The sequence below is a fragment of the Amblyomma americanum genome, chromosome 2 (genome assembly GCF_052857255.1).
Source record: "Amblyomma americanum isolate KBUSLIRL-KWMA chromosome 2, ASM5285725v1, whole genome shotgun sequence".
In the NCBI taxonomy this organism is placed as follows: domain Eukaryota; kingdom Metazoa; phylum Arthropoda; class Arachnida; order Ixodida; family Ixodidae; genus Amblyomma; species Amblyomma americanum.
Genome location: NC_135498.1, coordinates 151,046,102 through 151,056,853, shown reverse-complemented (window position 1 = coordinate 151,056,853; position 10,752 = coordinate 151,046,102). Strand labels below are relative to the sequence as shown.

Sequence of the window (10,752 nt, the reverse complement as noted above, 5' to 3'; positions counted from 1 at the left end):
GTTTCTACCTCTAGACCGCTAGTCGCGGAGGATGCCGCCATCGCCTAGCGACTCGAATTTGGCGATCAGCAACTATGCGAGAGGTAGGTTCTAAAATGGACCCCAGCTGATGCGGGGAATACGGGAAATGAGCCTGCCCACCAACACCCTCGAGAATCAGCCGGCCGAACGGAAAGTCAGGAACCGGAACATTTCGGTGAGCCACTCATATCATACCACGAACTCATGCACATTACAAAGCTATAAGAACGCTTCCACCACACCACAAAACGCTGACCAGACAACAGGTCATGTGGAGACAACTACAGACGGGGACCCTCCCCAACCTATATCTACATATCTAAATTTATAAATAAGGATCTCAATCCCTCCTTCCGCTTTTGTGGTGAGAAAGATAACTTCGACCATATGATCTGGGCGTGCAAAGTCCGTAAGCCTCCCTCAGAAATCTTGCCTGATCCCCCTAAAGAAGCTGGGGATATAATTAAGCTAAGGTGGCTAAGGTCCAGCGTTGACCCCGACATTCAGTCCAAAGCCGTCGAATGACAGGCATCGCCAAATGTCTCCACGGCCGCGGTACGCTAGCTAACTTGCCGTAATCTCCTACGCTTATGCGCAATTAAGTTTCTTCAGCCTCCATTAGGCGCGGAATCGGGAATTAAAGACAGAGAGCGTTAAAAAAAAACATAAAGCGAGGGATGTTTGGTGGCGCGCACCACTACCCCGTTTCGAAACCTATAATCGCATCATCCGTCTATATAACTGCATACAACTGTGTAACGAACCGTAGCTTCCTCTATGCCTCTATTGTGAACCAACGAAATACGAAGGGACGAGGGATGCGAGCGCTTTTGATTGCTTTCAGTTTAAAAATTCCTTGATGACAACTCCTAACCTTTGTAGCAAGGAAGGAAGCGCAAGATGTGCTGCTGGTAATGGTTAACGCTAGCTTGCATTTGGCGTTAGTGTTTAATGCCTCAGCTCCGCATCTGCCCTGCATGGCTGGTACGAAAACACGAGGACGTCGGCAACGGCTGGGTGTCGTGAGTTCGTTAATCTTTTTCAGCTCTGTCATCAGTATATCGTGTGTTTCGGTTGGCTTTAAAGTGCACCCAGGTACAAAATGGCACAAAGGGAAGTGAGAACGTGTGCTCTGGGTTTTTTTTTGTTTTGTTTTAAGTGCCCATTTGGAGCCTTGTCCATTGTTTTGGTGCTTCGCGGGCTGAACTCTTCTCGCGTTCATATCAAAACGCACTCAAAATATAACTAGTGTTGCTTTCTGCCCACCCATGTGTTCTAGTGTCTGTTCACGCTAGACAACCGGCCGAATGCGTGGTGTGTAGTAAATGGTAGAGCGCCACTGTCGCCCCTTTTGCAATGTTTACGGACGCAGCATGGGATACATTAGCAATTACATCGTTACTCCAAGCTTCGCTTACTTTGGGTGCTTAATTGAGAGCTTCGTTGATGGATGGCAATTCTTCGCTGATTTAATTTAATCGTTTACCAGTTGCATTGTTACGTCCCGGGGCCTGGCCGCTTCTAGCAAGCCGTTCTCACAACTGGAAGGGACGTCGTGCAGTCAAAAATAAAAGCCAGCGTACAGAACACGACGTGCATGTTATTTAAATTGTGGCAGCTGTGCAATATTTAGCGTTCTGCAAGCACCGCGCTTTGCGGCTCGAAATGGCCATCTGTACGGTGCATGTTTATTTTGTGCGCTTGGATGTTGTGTTGCCTCTTTGGCTGCACATTACAAGTACTGAAAAGTGGGTAGCATATTAAGGAACCAAAGCTGGGGCTTGATGCCTTATTTTCCTCTGTACTAAATGAGAATCACTTTCACCCGCATACTGCTCCCAAAGTCGCGTTTGCTCCGCAGAGTGTTCAGAGTGGCTGCATGCCTCGTTCATTATTATTCTGAATGGTCAGAAATTGACTACCTGAACATCTGCCCTGGATAATTGCATCCCATTTTTCGCTTAGCTAGGTATTTTGTTTTGCAGTGGTAGTGACTTGAAGTGTGGTGTCTTCTGACTTATTTCCAAATGTTAGCGTGGGAGTTGTACTGTACAGTGGTGAACATGTTTGTTTAGAGTGGTGGAGGTGTGCTGCTCAAAAAATAACGTAAAATCATATTGCAGCTTCATTGTCGTGGGCACTGCACTTGGGCTTTCATCATTCTTGTAGCTGTGCGGCAGTGCTTGAGGATAAGGATTTCCTGTGAAAACTGCTACTTGCATTAGTTCTGCATATTTTGCTCTGCCTGCCTTAGCTTGAGACAAGGCTGCTGACTTCTCGGGTGTAGAAAAAAAGCATCCCAGAAAAGAACCTCTGCCGAAGCATCAGCTAGGAAAAAGTCCCCAAATAAAAATTACCCAAAGAGAGGATCATTCAGGAACCCACTTGACAAAAAATTGCCCTCTTTATTTGGCTCTTGCTCGACTTTGAGAATAGATGTAAACATGAAGTATTTTGCACTATTATATCGCACTATGGTCATGTAGTGCAGGTCATGCCAAGAAAATTGGCACCACAAAGCACTTCTGCCAGTGATTTCGCTGATGCGCCGAATGATCCAGAGATGCATTTGCCCTCGGCCACTCTCCTTCTGCCGCAATAATTTTTTTTTAATGGATGCTCCATGGTGGGTGGGTGGGTGGGTTGGTGGGGGTGGTGATATGAATGTACAGGCGGGATTTGTCGTACAGTGGTCTGTCAGCAACTGCTCTGTCTGAGTCACAGATTTAAATGATTGTGGCCCTAGCTTCGTTCTAAAAGGCCAGTGTCCTCTTAAAAACTTCAACATTGATTTTGTCACTGATCACCGGTTCTTAGGGAGCTCTCAGGGTACACGATGACAGCCATTACGTTTGGCATAGCACTAGCAGAGGGATGAACACACGGAATGTGTTCCTTGTTTGTTTACTTTCATTCCGATAGGTGGAATCGCTGTAGTGTAGTTTTGCTCGATTGTTGGTTTTGTTTCCCCCATCAATAGTGGCGGAGAGAATGCTGTGCATTGCTAGGGGCTGAGTAGGAGGCGTGCACCGGAAAGTTACTTTGCTTTAGCTCTGTTTACCCGCCTGTAGGTACTGCTGGAGAATATTGTGTATCAAAGCAGTCTTGTATTACTCAGACAGCTTCTGGCTTAGTCTCTTGGGGAACAGTCCACAATTAAAGCACCTCTGCAGCCATTGTGGCACCCGTTTCGGGGACATTTTTTCCTACTTTTAAAATCCAAATTTTTTTCTGGGCCATTTTATCGGGGATAGTTTATCTGTGGACATTTTTTTTCTAGGAGATCTCGTGGGATCATACTGCTATACTGCGCTGAGCTGCCTCAAGCAGGCAGAATATCATTGATGCTCCTTGCTGTTGTTTTATCTTCTGGCAAATGTCAGTGTCGTGAGGCTGTGCACATTTCAGTTGTTTGTACGCAGGACGTTTTAGTGAGAATAAAGACTGCTGTGCTGTCACTTGGATTTTCTTTCATTCTTGACGCACCGGAATCAAGGATGTGCACGAAGTTAGTTTTCTGAACACAGCTGCCAAGAAGCATACTGGGCAGCGAGTGCCACAAATACTTCATGTATGGTTTATATTGATACTTGCATTGAGTTAGATAACAGGTGCTCCTTCCAATGTGTGTTTAGCATTGATTGAAGGTGCCACTGAAATCATTGTTTGGGGGATTCTGGCTGTTGTCATGTTATGTCTCCTGGTGTCTGCTGCTGTAGTTTATGATCTGGATTCAGTTCTGCAGGAATAGGCAGTAACTGTGTTTTGAGGGAAGTGAATGTTGAGCCATAGAGCAGGTTTAACTTCTCGGGAATCAGTCAAACATGTGCACTATACTCCATCTCATAAGTTCTTCGCAGCACTATGGAAGGTAGAGACCTCCTCAGCCAATCAGGAGAGTGCATTAAATGTGTTCCTCCGCTCCTCGTCATCCGCGTATCAGCTTATGGCGTGCACAGGTATGGTTAGACAAGAGAATAAGTCAGTGCTGTCCGCGTACCTTAAGTATATGCACGCTTACACATGCTGAACGCAGGCATATTGTGGGGCGTTTTGCACAGTTAGTTCAGCGCATGCAAACGGAGACGCAACAATAAGCTGAGCCTAATGGCACCTCTGGTTGTTAGAATGGGAACCATTTTTGTCAACAAACCGACGCTCCTCTTTTGCCTAGAAGAGGCAGGATCATCATTATAAATAAAAGGTAAACCAACTTTATCACTCGTATGTTTTGTTATAGGCGAGGTGAGACAATGAGAATGCCTGGTGCCCCATTTATGCCACTGAACATGCTGAAATCTCTACTAACAATGATGAATTTAGTGCGAAGCGACAAGTCCTGTTTGATAGGACTCCACCATTTTGGAAACATTATTTTAGCTTATGGAAGAGCCACACATTCTAAACTTGGGAACAAGTGTATGTTAAGGCTCGATTTGAAATAGGGCTTCGCACATGTACACTCTGAAGCACGCTTTTTTTTTTAGCATACGCTATTACGTATGCCCACTTTATACTGGCACTGCATTCTGGACCATCGGAACGTCACCTCTGCACTCACCGCAGCTTTGGTAGTGCTGCAAGGAACTACTGAGATGGAGTATGATCACATGCCGAGCTTTGCCTTGGCTTAGCCACTGAATGTGGCTACGGCCTAAAGTGAAGTGCACAACCATTCAAGTACTGAGTAGCGCATGGTCCAGTTTGAAATTAGACATTTTTTTTTTTCCGCGCAGCTATGCAAGGTGTTTGCCAACAGTATAGTACTATCTTGCCCCAATTGTGTTCTGGGATGGTTGCCAGAACCAGCTCTCTGTGCAGTAAGGTTTTTGTTTTGATTCTGTGACTTGTGTCGCTGGACTGAGGGGTCTGTTGTAGGCTCATGGGACTCAATACTTGTGGCCACACAAACACAGAGGTCGGTCAGTCATTTGCAGTTGTAATGTGGTACGATGCCTTGCATACTGAGAGGCAGTGTGCTGAGTGCTGAGCAATCCTTTTCTAAAATCAAGTTGCTGAAGTTGTTCTCATTCAGTTCCAGCCATCCACATGTGCCTGAAACCGCAAGCAGCGATGGCAGGCTGTGTGCTTAGGCAAGGATGCTCGCTGTTCCCCGGCTAGGAGTGGACTGATGACGAAGCTACAACTACCAGGTGAGCTTGTTCGTTCAAATGAAACGGTTTCTTTGAACTTATGTGAGAACTCTGGCCATCACTCTGTTGAAGACGGCTGCAGCTAGTAATGAGTTGAATGACTATCTGTTGGGTCTTTTGCTGTTGGCGCAATAGGTCGACAGAGTTGCTCATGAGTTGACTCAGTCTGGCTTTCTGAAGTTCATTTCAGATCACGATCCGAGTCGCAGTCCTGACTCATGTTCAAATTGTTAACTGGGCTGTGAGTGAGTTCAGACTCGCATTCAGATCATGATCTGAGTCGTGAGTATGGTCATGTGGGCTGCTATGAAATAAAAGAAGTCCATGATCTAAGGTTGCACAATCCCGTGATACCAAATGAGTCCATGATACTGATTGGGCTAGAGTTTGACTTTAATGATATTGTTTCCCATGCACTCGTAAGGCTTAAAGGTGCACTAAAGAGAAATCTGAACTCGTGCTTTTACGGCGGGAGCTCTATCTACACGTTCCGGGCATTCTTAGAAACGTTGAATTATTGTCCTGTGCGGCCTATTGCCCTAATTAAATTGGATTAAATGTCCCAGCTCCCGCCTTTTTTTTTTTTAACTCAACGCGGTAGGCAGGAGGAGTCAACCAACTTGTCAGCCAGTCCCGTGGCAGCTTGCTGCTCTGCCATCGGCGGAGTGATACGTAAATCAAATTGTCCATGTGTATTTTTTTTCCGTGGGCCTAATTTGTGGCTATATTGTCTGTGACTGAAACTGTTTATTCACAGAAACCTAAAAAATAACGACCACTGGACTAGCTGAAAGCCAAGCGTTGGTTGACTCCGCCTACCTACCACGCTGAGTTCAAAAAAAGGCGGGAGCCGGGACGTTTAATCCAATTTAATTAGGGCAATTGGCCGCACAGACAATAAATCGAAGTTTCTAAGAATGCCCGGAGTGTGTAGATAGAGTTCCCCCGGTAAAAAGACGAGTTCTGATTCCTCTTTCATGCACCTTTAGTAATACGCTTGCGGTAGAGGTGATGCACACCAATTTCATTTCCTGGTATGTAATTTTTTTGTGACTATTGCACTCTAGAACATTACTAAAATGTATGAAACGTTGATTAGTTGCCACGCTTAGCCTTGTTGGATGTGTCGTGCTGTATCGTGACTCTATTTATTCCTTTTCTGTTGTTTAATTGGTTGTAGAACACATGCACCTGCCTCAGCATGGCACACCATTATGTTCTGTGAGCAGTAGCTACAGGCCTCTCACATTTGCTGGTGTTTGGGCCAGAACGGGGCAGGTTTTTTGTGCCTCTGTTCTAGGTATGATTCCTGAATTGGAACTGTGTGGGGTATGTCATGATGACTAGGTGTAAGAAAGAGCCAGGCTAGCTCCCAGGCCAGCTGCAGTTAGAATTCATCGCTTTGCTGGATATTTTTAACATCTTTTTATTTTTTTCATTTTGATAAGCATTGAATATCTTCTTGTCTGAGCTACACGGAAGGACAGGCCCATTCTTGTTATCCACAGCTCCATATTTTGGACCTTCACCAGCTTACTTAACTGGCTGAAAGGAATTGATATGTGCGGGCTTAAACTAAACATTAATTTATTATTATTTCTATATTTTTCAATTCTTTCGTGCCATACTGTAGTAATTTACACGTGATAGTTAGCTTTACATTTGCAGCGCGGGCTGATAGCTTCGGCAAAGGCACGAAATCAGCCAAACCAAATAAACGTTATTCCTCACGGTTGACCCTGAACCAGATGGAAGAAAAAAGGCGTGAAAATAAGCACTGGAAAAGAATTCTAGTAAACCACTTATTGCCTCATTCAGTCGTTTATCTGACACTGCCATTGCAAGTAACAGAGAAAACATCTGGCAGCTGCCATCAGCAGCTGCTTCGCAATTATTTATGCTGTCTTCACCTGCAGCCCTGAGCAGCTTCAATCATGCTCTTCCACATATTAAACGTCCACATCTGGCAAACTCTGTTCTGAAAGCATGTTCACTTCCCCTCTTTTCAACTCTGCAGCTTCTGTTTGTTCCGTATCTGTTCGGAAAGCAGGACAAGCTGCCCAACTGTTTAGCACAGCAGGGGTGCTCTTCCGAGTCTTTGAAGTGCTCCTGAAGTAGGGAAGAGTCACATCACTGACCGCAAAGATGCTGGCACACCAAAACAGACAGTGGCTAGTTTTGGTAGGCTATGATATGCTGGCCATTCTCTTTTCCAAAATAAGAGGCATTCTTGAGGTGTGGCTGAAGACTTCACATAGCTTTCAAGGTTGGCACTTTCTGTAGGGTGCCCGGGAGGGCTCAGACTGTCTAAAAACACGTAGGGATACTGCCCGTTCCAAGCCGATTGGCCAGGAGAGCTTCCAGGAGCAGAGCCAATCGTAACAGTGGGCCCACTCTGAAAAAGACAAAACAGACATTGAAGTGGAAGTGCTCAGTAATGTTTTATGTCTGTAAATGTTTAGGGGGGCAGAATTTCTCTTTTATTCAGATTGAGTTCGCCTGTAGGGTGCAAGCTAGAGAAGCAGCCTGGGATGAGATGTCTCTGCTGGGGACTCTCTATTCTCTGCCCATAAAGTGAGCTGCGGAAGGCCAGCGTGTGAGGCATGGACCGCCACTGCAAGGGTGAAGAAAGGAGAGTGTTCACTCGCCACACAAGCACGTGCGGGACTGTCTTGGTTGTCTTGCTTAACTCTTTCGGGACCGCGGAAAAAACAGGCAATTCTGATGGGTGTCAGAAATTATTTTTTATTACAAATACTCATTGTGCTATATAGCTGTAACATATATCAAAATGTAGCTGATTAGATAGTCTTTCACGCATAAAGAAAGATTAGACTTAAAAGCGATATATAGTATTTAAAAAAAATCTCAAATTCAAGATTTTTGAGAAAAAACATAAAAAAGTTTGAAAAGGCATGGATATACAGAGTGAAAAAACACTAAAAAATATCCAAGATATGCAAATTGTGCTACATTGCCTTGTTTCTTCCTTGTGAAAATTTGGCATGCCTATCTACAACTGTCTTTTTTTGGTGTGAACTCTGGTGCCAGTGGTCAGCACTCGGGCGACTCAGGTCCCACGGTTCTTGTGCCACTGGACGAAACAGTTCCGGGCAGTTGTAAAACACAAGTGAACTTGGCATGTGCTGCAAAAGACATTCGTTTTGAGCTCGATTTTCTTCTGCTCATAGCACAGCTTGCAGTTTCTGCGTTTTGCCACTTTTTCCGGCTTGTGGAGCGCATGTTTTGCGACGGGTGGTGGAGGTGTGTGTGCTTGCTTGGCACCGTCAAGATTCAGAAGCTGCTGAATGAGCTCTTCTCTAAAAGCTAGGTGGTCAAACCCAGCAGTGCGTGCCAGCTCAGGAATCTCTGGGTGCAATGTGCGGTGAGCTTGGAAGAGTACGAAACTGTTGACACATGCAATATCGACGCAATGGAAGAACAGTCTTCCACCACCGCACGCTTCTCATTAGAACATTATAGTAGCCAATCATTTGATCCGATTTATCTACGCCTAGCATGCCACTATTATAATCATGGATCAGCAGAGGCTTTGTTACAGATATCTGAGTCCAGGAGTTTTGCCTTCTTTCCCTTCTTTTTGCGGTGATCGTGTCATTTGCAGTATGAACCATGCTCATCATATTGACAACACGCCGGTCTTTCCACTGAAGGTACAGGATGTTCTGATCGCGCAACCATCGAATGTCGCCGCGTTGAGCTTTTTTTTCCCATCGTGCATCCTTCAGTTCGGCAGGAAATCCTCGGCGATCCTTGCGTGTGGTTCCGCAGGCCAGTGTTTTTCAACTGAGAAGATGACTAAACAGGTGCGTAGAAGTGTAAAAATTGTCCATATAGATCATGTAGCCCTGATCAAGATATCTATGGCACAGCTGGCAAACAACATGGAAAGCCAACCCATGGGGCCCTGGCTGCTCACGTTTACCGGTATACACACTAAACTGCACAGTATATCCGGTGCCAGGGTCGGCTAGGACCCACAGCTTGTAACCCCATTTTGTTACCTTGTCCTTGATGTACTGTCTGATGCCTGACCGCCCTTTCGATTTGACCATGCGTTCATCCACGGAAACATCGCGATGTGGCTGAAAAAGATTTGCTGACACTTCGTTCATGTGCTCCAGGAGCCACCACATGTATCGGAGCTTTCCTTTTGAACTTTGAGTGGCATCGTCCAAGTCTGCAACATGCAACATTGCAAGGAGAGCTATAAACCGGCCTCGCCGCATGATCCGTGGTGGGAGCAGACCACTGTACAGATTTCCTACATTCCAATACAACTTCAGCCGAGGAACCTTCACAATGCCCATGTAAATTATGAGTGCTATGAACTTCAGCATTTCACTTGGGGTGACTTCTCCCCAAGATCCGTCGGAACTAGCATGCGTTGGTTTCTCTAACATGTGAGTCCAAGCATATTTGTTTGTGTTTGCACAAATGGTTTCGATCACGTTCATCGAGAAAAACAGAAGAAAGAAGTCCAGAGCAGACAGGAATTTTTTTGACCCGCTTCTGAGTGGTGCCACGCCCACATCAGCGTCCAAGTGCACGCCGGGTTCCCGTCTCGGCGAAAACTCAATCCGCTTCTGCGCTGGCGGCAGCAGATCATTACCGTAGCTCGTTGAGACCCTACCAAGTAAAGATAAAATAATGAGAACATATAGCAAGCCCGTTTACCTACTTGAGAGAGAACTGAAAGTGGAACTATGCTCACTTTCGGCTACTTGATGAAGTTCGCGGATCGTCATCGCGCGAATCCGAGTCCGAAATGAAATCGGAGCTGCTGAAGTCGTCTTCAGACTCTTCGCTGCTCGGTTCATCAAAAAAATCCGTTGCCGAAGCAGCGGAATTGCGCGATTGAACGCGGTCTCTCTGAGCGACCGCACGCGAGCACGACGCCATTTTCCACGGAGTCCGCCGCCGCCGCACTCCGGAAAATGCTCGCTCACGTATCGCCGCCTGATGGAAAACGAGAGAAACTACGCTGAAACCGAGATTCTAGTGCCTGACAACCCGCTAGATGGCGCTACTTGTCAAAGCGCGCGGAAATTTGAACGTGGCAGCGCGCGCAAAACCGTCGATCATATATGATCGATGGCCTATGGGTCAGTCACGAAAGAGTTAAGCTCTCGAAGGTCCAAGCACACTATAGTTATGTGCGCTTGGGGCATGCAAAATCACACATTCATTGTTCTTGTGCAGGCGACGTTGCGGCTATACGTGTTTAGCATCTGCCTTGAGCTGCCGGCATAACAGTTAGCAAAGCGATGGTCTCAGTAGAGGTTCTTTCCTTCTTGCTGCTGTTTCGTACCAAGGTTAGGCAGCCTCATTGCCATTATGGTGTAACGAAGCGTACGTCAAGACGGAACGGTGGCTCCGCCGCCTCGAAGAAGTTGACCAGCAGGTGTCGACGGGTAGCATGAATTAACTTGATTTATATAAAATTGGTCCAAAACATCATTTAAACTGATCAAACTGGTACACAAAGTCTAAGAGTAAATAATAACGCAGTCAGTCAGTCCTACCAAGGGGCGCTCAACATCGTCCGAGCAGAGGT

The 10,752-nt window shown here is 46.0% G+C and overlaps 1 long non-coding RNA gene across 1 annotated transcript in view; it reads left to right on the top strand.

Moving 5' to 3' along the window:
• Nucleotides 1–766: 766 nt before the first annotated feature.
• LOC144121905 (uncharacterized) overlaps nucleotides 767–10,752 on the top strand; it is an 89,337-nt gene continuing 79,351 nt past the window's right edge. The window contains exons 1-2 of the long non-coding RNA XR_013312726.1: nucleotides 767–1,043; nucleotides 5,057–5,174. This is a non-coding gene — a long non-coding RNA (uncharacterized LOC144121905). The remainder of the gene's footprint in view (nucleotides 1,044–5,056; nucleotides 5,175–10,752) is intronic.